This window comes from Anguilla anguilla, chromosome 3 (assembly GCF_013347855.1).
Source record: "Anguilla anguilla isolate fAngAng1 chromosome 3, fAngAng1.pri, whole genome shotgun sequence".
Taxonomy (NCBI): domain Eukaryota; kingdom Metazoa; phylum Chordata; class Actinopteri; order Anguilliformes; family Anguillidae; genus Anguilla; species Anguilla anguilla.
Genome location: NC_049203.1, coordinates 61,357,978 through 61,377,512, shown reverse-complemented (window position 1 = coordinate 61,377,512; position 19,535 = coordinate 61,357,978). Strand labels below are relative to the sequence as shown.

General features: G+C 48.1%; 1 protein-coding gene across 3 annotated transcripts in view; it reads right to left on the bottom strand.

Moving 5' to 3' along the window:
• drp2 (dystrophin related protein 2) overlaps window positions 1-19,535 on the bottom strand; it is an 88,980-nt gene that overhangs the window by 38,044 nt on the left and 31,401 nt on the right. Inside the window, exon 1 of one of the 3 annotated variants that reach the window (XM_035409235.1) lies at window positions 8,555-8,935. The exons of the other annotated variants lie outside the window; for them this stretch is intronic. The gene's annotated coding sequence lies outside the window, so the exon portion shown is untranslated. Of the gene's footprint in view, window positions 1-8,554; window positions 8,936-19,535 lie in introns of those variants that run through there. 3 annotated transcript variants of the gene reach the window in all.

The following is a 19,535-nucleotide window of genomic DNA, read 5'->3' as shown; positions in this document are numbered from 1 at the left end:
CACACAAATACACACAGACACACACACACACACACACACACACAAACACACACACACACACACACAAATACACACAGACATACATACACACAGACACACACACACACACACACACACACACAAATACACACACACAGAGACACACACACACACACAAACAAATACACACAGACATACATACACACAGACACACACACACACACAAATACACACACACATACACACACACACAGACACACACACACACACACACATACACACAGACATACATACACACAGACACACACACACACACACACACACAAATACACACAGACATACACACACACACACAAATACACACAGACATACACACACACACACACACACACACACACACACACAAATACACAGACATGCATACACACACACACACACACACACACACAAATACACACAGACATACACACACACACACACAAATACACACAGACATACACACACACACACACACCACACCTAGACACACACAAACACACACATAGACACATACACACACACACCACACCTACACACACACACAGACACAGGACTTACAGACACACAGAGGCACACATGTGAACACACAAAAAAATGGTTACAGACATTTACCAAACACATCTATGCATGCTTACAAAGTCATTGATACACAGTTTCAAAGACACAGAAACACACATGCACAGACGCAGACACACAGCCTGCAGCTTGTCTATTTTTGAACACAAAAAAAAAACAATGCAAGAAGCAGACACAGAAGGGGCTCTGATTCAGCTCACACAATGTGCCTACACAAGCCCAGACCAGAGCATGTTGCCCAGGTCAGGACACCCTTTACTTCCTGTGACTAAGGTGTTATTTCACCTCCTTCACTTCTCCCTTCCTTTCCACCAGCGCATCACCTGGTTACTGTGGTAACCACTCACCACGGTGACGTACAAACTCCACACTAATACTGACCCCCTGTGGACCAAACGCCATAAAATGACACACCAGGGAGAGAGTCATAGCAAAGCAAGATGATGAAGGGAAACAGCATCACAGCTCAACTTTAGCTGCCCAGTCAAAATCTTTTATATGAACAGACCTCCCTCTGTCACTTCGACACTCTCTCGCCTTTTCTGCTCCCTCCAAAATCCTACTGATTAATCTTCTCTGTTCACACTTGACCAGACTTCCAGAAGCCGGGCAGAAACTGCAGCCAAATACCTAGAAAATGACATAGGGGGAACCATGCTATTAAGCCGGGAACTGAACCTTGTTGAAATGACAAAAACGGCTGTATGTCTTCTTAAAACGCATCATCAGAGCCCACTCTCGGGCCACAGTGGTTGCCGCGAGCCCGTACTCACAAGGGCAGAGTGCTCCTATGCTTTCGGATGCACTGCTAAGCGGCGCAGAAGCAGAGATTAAGCTGAACTAAACAAACGGAATGGAAAAGCGCCCCTGGCTCTAATTCTGAGGAAGGCTGGACTCCAGCAGTGCGGGAAGGGAGCCATGAATCTGCTCGGCCAGGAAGTGCAAGATCACTGCACTCCTTCCTGACTCACACGAGGACTGGCACCCGCAGCCAAAAACCACACACACACACATGCCCCAAACAAGGCACCGTACACGCTCCCTGTGTAAAACCCAGCACACGCCAAACCAAGAATCATACACACTCCCTGTACAAAACCTCACACACCCCACGCTGTGCATTGCACACATACATAAGCCAAACGTACACATACACACACACACACTCACACGCACATTAACACACGCCCTCTCCGATACTCTGCACCTTCTTAAGTATGCACTACAGCCCCTTATGCACCACTCTGTGCACAGGCTGCCCTACTCAAACACCAAGCTCACCTCCACATCTAACTGTAAGGCTTTACTGCATAACACATACAACACCAACTGCACTGAATAAGCCCAAAAATGAAAATGTGACAGCTGGAAAATCTAAAAAGAACTGCTGTATGAATTCAATAATTAGATATGGTGTTGTTTTCCATACATACATATCAATGTGAATTTTTAATGGCCTTAGATCACAGAAGAGAAAGCAGACAGAATTATTGATGTTCTACACACTGGGCTCAGCGTCATGGTACAGCACAGCAGAGCCATTGCCCCTGCTGTGAAGCCTGGCAGGGCAGAGCAGAGCGCCTGTGGGTGACAACCCCCCCCCCCCCCCCATCAAATGAGTACCTCATCAAATGGTCCTAAAGGAGGGAGGGGGTGAGACTCCTTTCCAGCAGATCGCTGGTGAATCTTTCTAGGAACAACCAAACAAATCTTATCTAAATGTGGATCGCAAACTTTCTGAACACATATCTTACACCCTTCATACAGTTGAGAGAATATCCAGCACTCTATCAAGCCTTAAAGTTTCACACTCCGTGGGTGCCTGCCTCTTCAATATGACCTGGTGAGTTGTTCCGTGCATTGACAACTCTGTGTTAAAAAGAAAAGAGAAATACTTCCTGACATCAGCACATAATTTACTTATCTAATTCCCACCCATGCCAAAAAAGCCTCCACTTTTGCATAGCCTGAATATGACCCAAAAGACTCTTAATCTGTTCAGGTGGGTCCAGCAGGGGGGTCCCCAGGTGGGGAAAGCACTCGGCTGCCACGGCACGGCGAACCGGCGGCAGAACGGCGGGGTGAAGCGCCGGCTGGCAGAGAGCCGCGCTGGCACGGCCCAGCTCCGGCGCGTTCCAGCCCGCCGCGCGCGACCGGCGCGTTACGGCAGCCGCCACGCGGGCGTTAGCCGCACCGCTGTTCCCCCCCCCACCCCCCCGCTCAACAAGTCCGCCGTCCCCCCGCGGAGACGGGTTCAAGAGCTCGACGGCTGAAGGGGAACCGGGGTCCGCGCTCCGCTGCGGCTGTCAAAGAAGCCGCCGCCGGGGGAGCGAGGCGCGATCCCGCCGCCTGGCACAGCGCCGGCGGGAGCAACGGGTTCGCTAAGCCGGCGGGATTCTTCTTCTTTTTTCTTTTTTTTTTTGAAGAAGAAGAAGAAGAAAAAAAGCTGTTGACACATATTAGCGCTTTTAAACAAAAGCTGGGAGCGTGCGGGGACTCGACGGGAGTTGGCGGGATTAGGAGCCCCGAGGCAGAGGAGGTGGCGAGGAGCCGGGGATGAGCTCCTCGCAGCACTGCTCGCGCTCCGCCGCCTCCCGTTATTTACAGCGGCGGCGGCGGCGGCGTCTCCGCGCGCCGCGGCCCCCGTCCTTGTTTTCCTTACTTTAAATTACGGCGCCATTAGCATAAGCGGCCATTATCCCCTCCGTTAAAGCGGCTGCCTCGCGGGCCGGGAGAGAAACGGCTAGAGCGCGCGGTTCGCGTCAGGTGAACCGCCGCGAAAACGAGTCGCACGGGGCCCATATTCAAAAAACAAAGAGGCCTTCTGATCTCGGATCCGGTTTCCCTGTCCAGATCACAGCCTGATCCTCTTTGAGCCAAAAGGCCAAACTGATCCTAGGTCAGTTAACGTACATCGGCCTATATTCATGAAGCAAATCATGCAGGATCGTTGACCTAAAGCCAAGGTTTCCTGTCCTGGTCCTACTCAGATAGCAAGTGACTCAGGGCTGGATCTGGGCTGATTCTGGCCCGAAGTCAGCACAGCCCAGCGCAGACCCGGTCTGGAGTCACTTGTTATTCTGGGTACCCTTCTCCATCATGAGCTGAAAGGTGAAACTGACCAGCACTCTGAGATCTATTGTTTTGCTTAGTGAACAGTTCAGCACATGACTTGACAGCCCTATATGAAATGTGTCCCTATATGAAATGTTTTACTGTGGTCAAATCTATGAATGAACCAGCGAATGAACTCAGTTGGGGTATACAGCTAATCAGCTCATTAACCAGGGTTATTGGTCATACCAAAAACCTGCATGCACACCGGCCCTCCAGGACTGAAAGTGCCAACCCCGGAGGTAGAGCCTAATTACTCAGCAGGCTGATTAAATGTCAGGCCATCACACCTGTGCCCAATCCTGATGTTCAGTCTAAACCCATTCACAGCAACCCTTCTGGGCAGGGGGAATGGGCGGTGGAAGGCTTTGAGATGCTGGAGAGCCCTCCATCTCTATTGCCTTCCAGGAGGATCTATGGGTTGGAATTTCTCTCCACTGAAGTGCCACTCTATTTGTACTCCCCCATAAAAGCTGACGAGGGGCCAGTGAGATGAGATGGGGGTAACAACATCACATATAGCCTAGTCGACTGCAGCTGTACTACATGTATGGAATTGTTCATATGGAATCTCTGTTTGATGATACCAGAGAATGAGAGGATGCAGTTTGAGGTAAAAAGCTGGAAACAGATTTATCATGGTCCAATATCTCACATGGATGTCTCTGTTGCTCATAGTGCAGGTCACCATCTGAAATATGTTTCCCAATCCTTCCCCAAATTGTGCCAACACCCTGTGTTTCATCCCTAGCAGCACCTTATCCTTTTAGCCTCGCCCAACCCCTGCCCCACCCGAACCGACACCCCTCTCAATATTTCACCCACCCCCCAAACCCCTGTCCTGCCCAAACTCTAACCGAGGGAGTCCTCAACTCTGGTCTTAGAAAACCGCAGGATCTGACGGCTTTTTTTTCATCATAACATCAAGGCCAAAGAAACCAGGACGGGGTGCCTTCACTACGCCATTGCTCGCTTGAACTGATCACCCTGTGGCTCTCCAGAGCTAGGGTGAATACCGCGAGAGCCACATCCTATCCCTACCCTACCCCACACCCCCAACACTCCTGCCCTGCCTACACCCCCAACACCCCCGCCCTGTCCACAAACCAAGACCCCCTCCCTGCCCACACCCATACACAAAACGCCCAACCGACACCCCTGCCCTGTCCACACTCCCACACCCCCGCCCTGCCCACATCCCCACACCTCTGCCCTGGCCACACCCCCCACACCCCTACCCTGCCCACACCCCCAGCCTGCCTGCATGGCTCACAGCTGCCCTAGCTCTGTCAGGCTCACAGACACATCTCCACAGGAGGCTCAATTAGAGAGGACAAGCACAGCAGACACATCCCCACAGGCACCGCCTCAGCCCAGCTCAGGCCCAGATGCAAGCCGTCAGCACACACAGCTCTGGCCAGAGACCAGCCCAGTCTCCCGTCACAACCAGCCCCCTCTGCACCACACACACCTGCAGGAGCAGAAGTCTCTGATGGGACACAGCTGTACAGGGACCGGCCTTTCCCAAAAGAATCCTGAAGACCTACCTCTATAAACGTGCTTTTCCTTAGGAACTATTTTATTTTTACTTCATAATTATTTATAACATTTTATTATTCTTATTTTATTTATTTATTTTTTTTAATTGTATTGCTATTTTTATATACTTTCAATTTTGTCTGTTTTTACTTCTGCCATATTTTTTCCCTGTAAAGTGCATTGAATGGCACTATATCTCGAAAATGTGCTACACAGGGATTCACACCAAGTTATAAGACTACAAGCTTGCCACACTGAAACATGAGTGGCAGCTATCTTCTTTCCTACTGTCCCAAAATCCTTGTATCCTTCCCGGATGACAATAAGATGTGCTTTAAGACTGGCATGGCTGAGTCTGTTTAAGAGTGGGTGAAAAACAGAAGATGAGTGCAATGAAATCACAACATTGGTGTGCACATTAGAAGCACATCCCCGGTGATAAGATGGGACAGCTTCAGCCTCCCAAGTAACCCGTACCATTGGGCCACTCGTCCTTAATGCGTATTTTAATCAGGGCTGTACCGGGCTGGCAATGCCTTGGCCGATTACGGGGAGGGGCTGTTTGAGTGGGCGGGGCATCCCCCGGCCTCATCGCTCAGCAGTGTCAGCTGATTGGCTGTCTGTGACCTGCCTGCACCAGGAGCAGCAGCTGTGCAGTAATTCAGCAGCAATGAACGAGGAGGAGCAGTCCAGCTGGTGGAGTGTAGTGTTCACTGCTGACTGCAGTGAAAAAATGCACATACTGGTATTCTGCCTCTCAAAACAAGGAAGGGCACTGCAGTGATGGGATGCACTTACAGTTCTGACTGGGTATTCACATCGGAAAAGAAAGAAAGAGTACAACCCCAATTTCAGGTAAACCGATAATGAGCTATTGACAAACCAGTGCTTGATGTCTGTACGTTTAGCCCTCTGGGAAATCTTTTCTTCTTTTTCTTTTTTTTTGCAAAAAACATTTCCATTTTGGGTTTGTCAAATGATGCAAAAAGGGAAATCAAATACATTTTATTGTGATTAACGGTCATTTACAATTAGTGACTATGTGTGTGCATACACTTCCAAAACACCCAATAACAAGTATTAAAATATGACTTAGGATATAGCAATTAAATAAAAAATTGTTTGCGTCTGTGTGTTTTCTTTGATTATTTTTCATTCATAAAGATACAACACTGTACTACTGAACCAGCAGAAAACTAAGAAATAAACCGTCTAGTATCTATATTGTGAGCTTCTAATAAAATATTTATATATATTTATCCATCCATTCATTCATTATCCATACCCGCTTATCCTGGGCAGGGTTGCGGGGGGTGCTGGAGCGTACCCCAGCATGCATTGGGCGAGAAGCAGGAATACAAATTGGACAGGCCACCAACCTATTGCATGGCAGTATTTCTAAACATATTTACATACATCATATTGCTGACATAAAATACATCTTAGCAATAAGACTTCTTGAAAAGCAATTGCAATGTACACTAGGCAAACATAAGAGAGTAGCATAGGCGTCACACATGAACATGACTGAAAAGGTTATTAAATATCCAGGAAACAGGTGGTTTGTACACATGATAGTTCTTTACGATAAAAATGTGGTAGGACCACCTACATTCTGAAGGGACTGAATGCACATTAAATCAATACATATTGAAAGGCCACTCATTTCAAAAGGTTCCCAAGAGAAAGGGAAATATACGCTATCAGATTTCCAGAGTAAATAAACGGACATTCGCTGAAACATAGGTAGACAATTTCCTGGGGCAAGACAAAATAAAAGGAAAAAATAAATCCAATATAAAAGCCTAAAATCTGATTCCACGGGTGTTTAGATGTGTCAAACAGTACTCCATGTCAAAGCTTCCACTGTATGACTAAAATATTTTCCCTGGAAGAGACATTTTGTAAAGTTCAAATATCAGCCAGAACAGAACAGAAACTGTGCTTAGGCTCTTAAAGATCTATTGTTTCCCGTGTAATCCTGTTAGGCAATGGTGTAAAAAAAAAATCATGAGAGAAATAGGGTCTAGCAAAATCCCACAACTGGAATTTTGATAAAAATTTCATTCAGCCCTCCAGAGCATTAATATCAAGTCCTTCTTCCAAAATCAAAAGAAATGAAGTTTTCTTTGCCCATCTGCTGCAGAAATAATAGTTTCTATTTTCAGTTTGCATTCTGGGTTCTGCAGTCACACTCCGAAAGAGATTTACTTTTCCATTAAACTGTTGCTTATGAGATGGTTCAGTGCAGTGAGCAAGACAGCACTGCTTTCATTCGAAATCAACACCAAGGCGTTTACACAGACCTGGTGCCGATTCACTTCCTCACTGTAGTTTTGGAAATCAGGGACTAATTTCTCTTCAAATTTACAGGGTGTTAGGTACCGTGCGATAGCCGAATTTAATCAAAAGAGATTTATATGAGTGCAGTTAATTTACTCCTCCCCTGTGACTAAACACAGTGAAATCCAATTAAAAACCCACCCCACCCCCACCCCCACCCCCGCTGTTTAACAGGCTGCCATGGCAGTGTGGATGAGAAAATGCCTATTTTAAGAACTCACTGGGATCATGGGTAATTACAGTAATCCCACTGTTTACAGTCCTACGGGGATTCCCTTATCCTACATGTAACATGCGTATTACATTATAAATCTATATGCAAATCATGTGAACAACAACGTGACACCATCAGAAAGAAATTAACATAAAACAAGACCAAACAACTACAAAACACTGGCTGGAGTACTTCCGCGTCTCTGAGCCATTTGTAATTTCGCATATGGGCTGGGAGCATTGCAGTGAATCAATGCCACAGGTGCACATCTGGAGAGAGTGAAAAATGAGAAATGTCACGCCCGTCAAAGGAAATAATAAGGCGAGATGTGCTTTAGCGACTCGCGCGCATCACCACGGCTCCTTTCAAAGCTCAGAATCTCATTAAAACTGAGACGAGAGGGCCTGTGACAGGGGTCGGTGTGACATTTCTCTCCCCGCTCTCCCGCGCGTGCACACGCAGTTCTGTCAGACGTGTCACTTCCTGTTTGTCGAGCGAGCGAGGCGCTGAGATTCTGAGAGATGAGAAGCGGGGTGACAACACGTTGTTAAATGAAAAGCCAGTCATAAATTATTGGATTGGCCAGCAGCCTACCAACCTCTAACAGTGGTAACAGAGGTGGGGGGGGGGGGGGGGGGGGGGGGGGGGGGGGGGGGACGACAACAAATAACTTTACATTATGTAGCAACACCCATGTTTCCTCTTGGGAGGGAAGAAAGGCAGCATTATTAATTCTGAAGGTGAACTGACCTTAAAGGACCCCCATGCCTCTGTGTGCAGGAGTAGCAGATCTGAATAAATAGTTTTCCAAACGTGGTCGACTGCTCATAGCAAACCAGAGCGCCCTGCCGCAGACGGCTCTAAACATGTCACAAACAGACACCCAGGAGCCCCCGAGAGGCAGCGTGTTTAACCAGAGATAGCCATCCTGACAGGACACTGCAGTCACTTCACAGCAGCCGAAACACCCTGTTCCCATCGGACAAGTCAGCTGTTTGCGCACCGTTTGTTTGTTCTCTTCTTAGCTGACTGCCGTCGGAGATTATTAAAATAATCTTCAGAAAAGTCAAAATAATCAAAGCTGAGAGACAGAGAAACACTCGTTTCAAACTTTTCACGGGCGGAACAATTGTAAATGACTGTTCACTTCAACCCTAATTTGCCCGAATAGGGAGCGGAGACCGCCAGAGTTATGGGCTACACTCTGCGCGAGATTTGATAAAATACAATATTTGAGCTTCCATTTCCATATTCCAGAGAAACCCTTTGGACTCGAGAAATTACAGAAAACAATAAAGATTATGTCCCGGCTTTTCTTTTTCATTTGGCGAATTGTTCCTTGGCAATTCATCTCAGAGCGACTGCCCTTTCTGTCTGAGACGGCCAAAACAACACTGGCAGGAAGAAAACAAACACATTACTCACAGCTCGCCTTCAGGATTTTAAGGACTGTTTTTTTCTGAGGTGCGCTCTCAGTGTAATCATAAAAAATATTTAAAAAACCTCGCACTCGCTTTTGATCATTTCTGGGAACCAGCGCCAGATCCTATGGCTGTTTGCATGGGGACAGCGCTCCCACAGGCCGACCTATGGCCACACGGCGATCCCACCCGCTACATTAAAAGGAAAAAATATCCCGCGCACGGTTTATGGCTCCCAAGACAAACGTATTAGCGGCAGCACACAGGCAACATTTCAGCCGGGCAGCCCTTTGTCACATTCATTTTCGCTGTGTAGCTAATGCTCTTATCCAGGGAGCATTCTTTATGATTCACTCCTTGCCCCGGCACCAGCGCTGCCGCTGACATTTGTATGCACGTATTACAGGGCCCCGATATCCCCAGCTGCTATGTTCTCACGCACGCGGCTCGCCCAAATGTGAGGAGGAGGCGGCAGCGGGAGCTGAGAGGGAGGGAGAACACCGAGGAGGAGTGGCACGGTTACAGATAGAGCTTTAATACGCCTCCATCATTACAGCGTTTAATATATGGCATCTTCAATTAGGCCTATGAGTTGCCGGGGCGGTAATGCAATGTGGCGGTTTCCCCCAGAGAGGCAATGTTTAGCATAATCTACAATGACTGCACTATACCGGGCAGGCTATGAAAGGAATATTAAAACCGCGCTAAATAAAAGGATCTGTTTTATCGGAACAGAAAGGAGAGAAGCAGACGAGGGAAGGCTGGAAACCATGCCCGCCGTTCTGTTTTACGGTCCCCCCTTCAAGGCCAAAAGACACCACGGGGGGCTCTGTGGCCAAATCAAATCTGTGATAAGTGTCTGGATGTGCCAAACATTTAGAAATCTGCCTCTGAAACATTATCGTAAAAAAATGATTTGGTAAAGCATACTCTGGTTTGGTACATCTAACTAAACATTTCCCTGTGCTAGTTGGCCCAGAAAAGAGGACTAATTATGATTCAGCAAGACCAGGAAAGATACATTAGGGGACATCTGCATTGAAGCAGCTCAATCCCCACAGACTCTCAATCATCTGAGATCACAGTTCGGCACACTGAAGCAGAAAATTCCTACAGCCGGATAACTTTGCTGAAAAAATAGCATCTTTTCTTTCCAAAAATGTCTTGATTATTTATTATTTTCAGTGGACCACAATATGACTATGAGTAATAAATATTGTCATTCATAAATATCAGAAGTCATGGGGGCCCTATTTTCAGAACAGAAAGCGATGCCAGGCACAAATGGAAGTTTATTTGTAATGCCATTCGGTGCACCAATAATATATCAATGTCAGCAGTTTCGTGCTCTAAATGAATACATTTGCATTGGACGGGGGCAGCATTAACTGGAGTGCATCAAGAAAAAAATGACAATGAAGCATCACTTTCAGCCAACCACATGAAGTGCAAGTTTCACCTAAGGCAAACAATCTTTCTTCATACAACTAGTATGAGTCCTTTACTATTTAACAACCTCTCATCACCTTCAATCAATTAGAAACGTAATTTTAAAGGCATTAACATTCTAAGTCCAGTGTTGGGGTGCCTAACATATTTTACATATTCTTCTGTATATTATCTTGTTTAGCCTGCCGAGTCATAATTCTGTTTAGAGCCACCCCGCATTGAAATGGAATTTTGCCATGTGCCAAGTGTGCTCGTGGCGTGAAAGAATGATTCCCAAGACCACTGTTAAATCACATCCCACCGCAAGGCCCCCCACACCATGAAAGAACCTTCCAGACTCTGAGGTATTTAGTATAAAAATATAAATATATTTAGTTTGCATCGCATTGCCATATATATAAAAGCCTTGCAATTCAAATACAGACCAAATTGCCAATATTCCAAGGTCTGAAGGTGCATCGGCCATTATAATACATTGGAAGGCTAGGCGCAACCAGACACAGCACCATAGAGGTACTTTGCATTATGAGAAGCTGTTTATAATGCAGTGGAAGGTGAGGTCATTTTATTCCACACGTATATCATCTCAGCCTCTCCCATACCCCCTGCCTTCTCCCATCTACCGGAGATGAAATCAATATGCAATATGCAATGAAGTCAAACTTTCGCATTCCAGTTCGCTAGGGATGCTGGAGTTGAATACCAATCCTCCAGACAAATTATTTCTGTAATCCAGACATTTCTGATGGGCATTAGAAAATTGAGATGTTCGTTCTCTCTCTGTCTGTCTCTCTCTCTCTCTCTCTCTCTCATATATATATATTTATAAACACACACCATTTAGTGACCCCTCCTGCCCTGTGGATGGGGACACTGTCTTTATCCTGATGAGAGTGGTCTCTTCCAGGATGGAAGGATGTTTTGATAAGTATGAAAATTATGTGAATCATACGCTATTGCCTTCAAGGTCACCAGATCTCAACCAAAATGTATACCTATGGGAGATTTTGGACCAACGTGTTAGACAGCGCTCTCCACCACCATCATCATCAAAACACCAAACGAGGGAACATCTTTTGGAAAAATTGTGTTCCATCCCTCCAGTGGAGTTCCGGAGACTTGTAGAATCCATGCCAAGGCGCATTGAAGCTGTTCTGGTGGCTCGTGGTGGCCCAACACCTTACTAAGACACTTAAAGTTGGTTTTTTCGTTAATTTGTCACCCGTCTGTGTGTATATATATATATATACACGTGTATATTGATGCACAGGCTTTTCTGGGTAGAAAGTGCAGACAGATACCCTCGAGAGATCCTTTCTGAAAATAATCACCACTTTGCGGCTTTATGACGAGACGCGTCAGCCCGTTTCGGGCAGGAGGCTCCAGTCTCCTCCGCTAATCGCGAGTCAGATCACGCTCGGAGGGCGCTGGGGATTGAGCGCACGTAAAGCGCGGGATAATTACACCGCCGTTTCACCGATACCGTCGGCGGGAAGGCGGAGTCATCCGGCAGAGCCCCCTCTCCATGTTTAATTCATGCGTCGGCGCCCGTTACGCGATACGGAAGAGCTTTTTCGATCCAGACGAAAAAAAAAAAAAAAGAGGTTAACCCGGTGCTCGCGCTCAGTCCGGCCACGGCTGGAAACGCAAGTTCAGGGAAAACGGGCTCCTCAACTCAAGACCAGGAGGACGAAAATCCCAGCTGGCTCTTTGGGCGGTTTATACACGGCAAGTGCACTCGGCACCAGGAAGGAAAGCTTAAAGTGGGTCAAATCAGGCGATCATTACCTCAATTGGTGGTGAATGGCCAGGAATAGAGACCTGCGTTATGCAGCCCAGACACACTGGGATGAAGGTTGTTAGCGGAACGGGTTTTTTTGACAAGGAGCAGGAACAGGCTGCTGTCACAGAGTGTTGCAGGAAGTGTGTTGGCACAGCAACCGCAGTCCTGAGTGGGTAATTGTGAGGGAGAGCTGAAAAATGGCTGTCAACATACTGGACACCTAGGGCTCCGCCCCCTTTTCTACAGCCTCCATCCATCTCTCTCTCTCTCTCTCTCTCTCTCAGTCCTGCTCTCTCCCACCCCCTCCCTCTTTCTCTCTGCGTCTATCCTGGCATCTCCATTTTTCCTCCATTCTTCCTCTTTCTATCCCTCCCTCTCTTTCTTTCCCTTTCTCTCCTCCCTCTCTCTATATCTGCCCTCCATCTTCCTCTCTCTCTCTCTCTCTCTCTCTCTCTCCTATGCCAGGTAGCTCCCTTGTCACGCACACAGACAGCGGGAAGCACGTCCCCATTCCCATCCCAATGCAGCAGACAGCCGTGCAAAACGCCTGTCACTCTGGCCTCGCGTTAAAGGCTCCGGACAGGCCCAGCTGTCAGTGCTGCTGATGTCGGCCCTCACTGTCCGCCACAGGATAGCCCGTGTGTACCATTCCACTGGCAGGCCACAGCACTTAAAGGGAAACCGCTTCTCCGTTCAGGCACCGTGAACATCAGCTCGTCCGGCGCACATTTTGAATTTTATCGGCCAGAAAACAAAGTATGGTAAGCGTGTGTGAGATGCGAATGGTAACCCCAGCACGGTACTGTCACTCGAGAGAAACAAGATGAAGTTCTGTCGGCAATGTGTACAGTGCTGTGTTTCCAGCCGAGTAACAAATAAGGAAATGATTAATTTGGCAACGCTTCCTTAGGATCAGCCAATTCCCTAGCTCTTCCCAGTAGGAGACTGCGAGACATAGCACCAAAAAAAAAAAAAAAAAAAAAAAGCTGACAGGGAGAGGCGTTGTGCATGGGTACGCGCCGTCCAAGTGCGATTTTAATTGCCATGGTAGCCTTTTCAGAAGCCTCCCTCCTAGGCCCCCATTCAAATCCTCGACAAAGCATTACATGAATGCCTTTCTCTCATTAAATAAAAACAAACAAAACAATCGTAATAGCCGCACAAAAAGAGAGAGAGAAAAGATGAAGAGTGAGAAAGCATGTTTAAATGGAAACGGCAGCGTTCTCCCACCTAAAGGGAGCCCTGTCTCATCTTCCCTCCCGAGGAGGAGCGAGGCCGAGGCGGAGCAGCTTTGAAGATCACAGAGACGCCACATGGAAGGCTGATCCAGCCCTCCGTCTGCAACGTCAAAGGCGACAGAACCGCTCCCTCCCCGACGCACTCTCTCTCTCTCTCTCTCTCTCTCACTCTCTCTCTCTCTCTCTCTCTCAATCTCTCTGTCCCGCTCTCTCCCACTCCCTCCCTCTTTGTCTCTACATTTATCCTAGCATCTCTATTACTACCCCTCTTTCTCTCCCTCCCTCTCCTTCTTTCCCTTTCTCTCCTCCCTCTATCTCTGCCCCATCTTCCTCTTTCTCTCTCTCTTTCTGCCCCTCCCTCTCTATCTTTCCCTTTCTCTCCTACCTCTCTTTATCTCTGCCCCATCTTCCTCTCTCTCTCTCTCTCTCCATCCCTCCTCTCTATCTTTCCCTTTCTCCCTTCCCTCTCTCTATCACTGCCCCCGTCGTCCTCTCTCTCTCTCTCTCTCTCTCTCTCTCTCTCTCCATCCCTCCTCTCTATCTTTCCCTTTCTCCCTTCCCTCTCTCTATCACTGCCCCCGTCGTCCTCTCTCTCTCTCTCTCTCTCCCCTCTCTTCTCAGCACTTCACCGATCCCACCCCCACCACCCCCGCCCCCCCAACCCCACCCTGTGGAGAGCAGGAAGGGCGCCCCAGCTCTCCCGCATCATTATTCTCCCGCGCCCACGTCTGAGCGCAGAGCCCGTCACCACGGCGTCGCTACAAAGAGGCGTGGGTCTGGAGAGACGGCGGAGAGCTTAGCGGTAATCAGCCGCGTCGAGCCCCCTTCACGGGAAGGCCCGCGACGAGGGCGTCCAAGAAAAAAAAAAAAAACGACTGATTTCCTGGAAATATCATGTTCAAAGGAGGGAAATAAAGGCCACACTTCAGTGGGTCAGAACGCGAGACAGACAGTCTGTTATCACCTTGGCTTGCAGAGCTGCTAATTGCATTTACACGTTCACACAATTAAGAAAAATTGCACAATTAGTATAAAGTGCGACATGTAGCTGAGATAATTGTTAGCAAGCACAGCCAAATGAATGCCAACTGTTCACATTTTGTCAAAACCCCAAGTGGCACTCAGTTCTAGACAGGGTTAATAAATTCAACGGCAGTGGCTGCCCCGACTGCTGTGCGTTAGCCGCCCTGTTGACGCAACCGTTGAATTGCGTTACACAAGGTCATCCTAAGCAACACGCGCAGGGGTCAGGGATGGCGTGAAAGTGAATTCATTTTCTTTAAGTGTTTTAAATTTCCCCATCCGTAATGTCAGCCCCGAGACAGAGTAGCGCAGCCGTCTGACGGCACACGCTGCTCGTAAAAAAAAAAAAACTTTAAAAAACGGCAGTATGCCGCGCACAAGCGCACAAAACCAGCGTTTCCACCTGAACGCCGCGTTCGGGCCGAGCTCCCGGGGTCGGCGCTGCGAAATTCCGTCCGGGCGGCCGGTGGACCGGAATGCAACAACTTCATTTTCCCGCACGCGAGGGGGGGGGGGGGGGGGGGGGGGGGAAGAGCGGCTTCCGCCAGAGAGCAACAGCCGTCATCCTCCAGCGCCTCCCGCCATTTCCGCCATCACGCCCTCTGTCATCTGGAACGCCGACGGCCATTATTTACAGCGATAGGGGAGTCAGTCATGCACAGCCCGAGGAGGCGCGGCAAAAAAAAAAAATAGCACTTTTTTTTTTTTAAATCCCCAGAGACATGCTGAGGAAAAAATCCAAGTAAAACCACACATCCCTGATTTAAACCACCAAACGGATCAAAACAGGGAGCACTCCAACAGCCCAGAATCCCAGGATTCCTCAGCACGGGTCGCCTCCGGTCCGGAGGACCTGCGACACCGTCGCCGAATGACACCCAAGCGTAGGCAGAGCGCGCGATCCAATAAAGAAGCGGCTCGTTCCGGCTCCTTCCGCCGCGATCCGCGAACGACGGGCCCTCGCCACCGACGACGGCGGACCTCCTGGGTGAGAGATTACCCCGCCGCTGCGTTAACTCGCTTGTCCAACTTCAGAGGGCCACATAGTTCCAGCGTCATCGCCCCTGACACGCCTCCGAAACAGCAGGGTTTACCCCCCCCCCCCCCCGCCCCCGGGGGAACAGGTGCGCCCTGATCCAAGCTCTGTCTCATTTACGCAGTGCCAGTCGGAGGTGTCACGCCGTCGGTGGAGCCTGACGGTAAATTGCGCTGCCGGCCTTGCGCGCACACAGAGCGAACGGGACGAGCATGTTTACTCACCGCATACCGCCGCGCGCTACATTCTGCACCTGCCACTCGTTACGTTCGCCTCAAGTTCTCCCCCCGCGTTAACACGAACGCCCTCCTATCGCAGGAGCTGCTCCAAACTGCGGCCCCTGCTTGAACCTGCGATTCACTTTCCCTGAGAGGAGAAGGGATTGATTTCTCCTTACAGATCCGTGGGGGGGGCCTGATGTGCTGCCTGTAATTATTTTTAGACTCGATGAGTGCCCCACCCAGCGCGCTGAATGCTAAATAAACTCGATTTTGCCTGTCTATCCGGCAGACTATATCCACTTTAAGGTGTGAAGCCTGTGCCGTCATTTATGGTATTCCTGTTCATAATTTTTACGTCTTTGTGAAACTGATTTCCACATTTCTGTCAAGCCCTGAATTGGCACAGTGATTGGGTCGGGGAGAATCCTTTAAATAATCAACAAGGACAATTAGGGAACAAAGCACCCAAAAGCTCAAGAGAGCGGATAATTGTGTTAATCAATCAGTTTAGCCCTTGAACAAAGCGCTCCAGGGGCTCTGATTCGTGAAGCAAACAGGAACGGGAGGGGAGGCCGCGCGAAGAAAGTCCCCCCGGGACCGCGTCACGATGACAACCGCCAAATCGGCTGCCGGCGGTGCCCTGCCGACCGCCCCGCTGCACGATGACTTTCCCCCGGTAACAAAGTCAGAAAACTTCTCCAGCGCACTTCTGCGCTCGGCGGACTTAAAGATGGGGGGATTAAGCCGCGGTACGTGGCTTAAAGAAGCCCAATTTGAGGTGGTCCCCAGGAGCTGAGGTGAGGCCGGGGGCGAGAGCCCGAGTTCCCATCCCGCCAATTACTGAGGGCGGGGATTAGGGTCCCGGCGCAGGGGCTGTCGGGGCGGGCCGGGTGAATGCTAAACTCCCCGAGCCGTGACACTCCGGACGCTCTCACACACAACTCTCCGAGTAACTCCCGCACGCGCTCCTGAACCTTACGACCCGGCACGCGGCTCGCAGTCCAGAAGACACGCTCTTCGGGGTCGATGCGCGTCCTGCGGCATTGCGGTGGAAAAATCTCAAATCCATTACTCCCCACATGAGGTGAACTAGAAAGTACCACAATGGCTCCCCTTAAAAGCTCCCAGCTCTACTGACACAGTAGTGTAACTAACTGCTCCAGCCCATCTGTCCAAATGGGACCTGATTCTGATGACCCGGCCCATCAGAGTCACAGGGTTGGAACTCCTTACATACTGTAGCCAACTCCTTCATTCAGCATGCCAGAGACATAAAGCCTTGTCAATGCGGTTTTAAATCAAAGATGACATAAAATATGAATTTTGTGTACTGAATGGGAAGTGTCCACCATACTGAACAAAGAATGTAGAACATTTCATAACTAATCTGGTTACAAAAAAACCAATATGCTTCCTTGAGCTCCACTGTAAATGCCCCCGATGCCTTAAATTCAGGTCAGCTACACATATAACATTCATAGTTACGTACATAAGCATTTTATTAAATTATTAAATAATATTTCTCACTCAATACGGTCCTATAGGACAGCAAATGCATTCAACAGGATACACAGGCCAGGTGGGATTGTCTGCCTTGCCCTAAGCATCTAGCAGAGACCGATGACATCAGCTCCTGATATTTAATTGTCATCAGCTCCTGATATTTCATTGTCATCGACAAGAAGTATTACAGACACATTGTTTTTAACTGAGACTCAAATATTTCAACTGTGCTTACGCTTTCTGCAAAGCATTATCATTCAACGTGCACTGAAAGATAAATAATTGCTCTCCATTTTCATCAATTAGTATACACCACGCAATAAATGATACTACGAATAATGATACTATAACTCATGCCATACAAGCTAATGCACGTGGGACTAATGCACATGTAAGTTAATGCATGCATCCTCTTTTATTTTTTCACTGTAAAGATCAAATACTCTCCCAACACTTCCGATTCAGATCAGTACAACGTGTGGGCAGATCAGAACAATGTGTGGGTGTAAATATAGGATCTTGATCCTCATCCTGCAGTAGACTAATTTACAAGGACAACATGGACTTATCAGAAGGCAAAGAAAGAAGAATTGCACTGTGACTATGAGACCAAAACTTCATGATTTGTGTCTTAAGTGATTTGTGATTTCACAGAGCTGTACTGGAGGACCTTCAGCAAAATAACCACAAGGACGAAAACAAGGAATTTTTGGAATACATCATTACATATTGCGTAAATATTGTAGGGCTTTCATATGACACCCTGAGAACTGTGTATAGTATCATATCTAAAATACCATCAGTGGTTCCACGTATACCTATTGCTGACCTGTGCGATAACACACGTTTGAAATATTAAAAGCATTAACTAAAAAAAAAAATTTTTAATCCTGTGGAGCAATATAATTATAGTAATTTCTTCAGACACAAGGACCTCAATTCCACTTCAGTTTGTGAAAAGACCTTCTATGATTTTTTTATTTCTCGAAAAAAAAAATGAATTAATGGTATTCCATAGATTATACGGCAATGGTCACAGCAGCTTAAATGAATGTGTTACATCTCTAAGATATACAACACATTTTGTCATTTAATTCAATGTTTATAAAGAAATATTCAGTGTGCTTTATGTTCTGGGCAGAGGGAAAATACTTTGAAGGTAAACAGACAAACAGACTTAAAAGCAGGGAGACAGAAAAAATTGAAAATGTTCTCAAAGAATTGGTGCAAGCAGCTGTCTCTAGCATAGGAAATGTTGCATCCTGTTAATCTTATCTGAATGGCTCCTTGCCAGCTTGGATTTAATTTCACACACGCATACACACACTGACTGGAACGCGTACAAACACACACATGCTTGCAGTCTTACCGTGCTGCCACCAAATGCCGTGATGAACACACACAAGCACACACTCTCATACATGCATACACATAAGCACAAATGCGCACACACGCACGTACACACACACTCTCACACACACATGCGCATGTGCTAACACATGCACTCACTCACATACACACACACATACACCTACACAGACAGGTTAGACACACACATACACACACACACACACACACACACACACACACACACCTACACAGACAGTTTAGACACATACATACACACACACATATGGACACACATTCACATATACACACACACACACATTTGCAGAGGAACCAAATGACCATCAGGCCCCTTGGACAGGTAGCACAGCTTGTCTGCTGGTACTGTCCTGCTCCAGCGCATCAGGGCAGATTGCGTATCCGGAGAGAGGAGATGGGAAGTGAAAAGCGTAATAAAAAGGGGTCCGGGAGTGGGGAGAGCGCTGCCGGGAGGGGGGCGGGGGGTTGGGATGCTGCCGGGAATGATGAGGGGGAGGGGGGGAGGGGGGAGGGGGGGAGGGGCACGGAGACTGCCACATTAGCTCATCCTCAGGTCCCGTTCTGGTCCGCTGCGCTTCCAGAGGAAGACGCACACACGAAACGAAACGCATGAGAGGCCCACGGCTCTCTCACTCCACAGGGAAGCGCAGCGAGGGGGGGCCGGGGGGGGG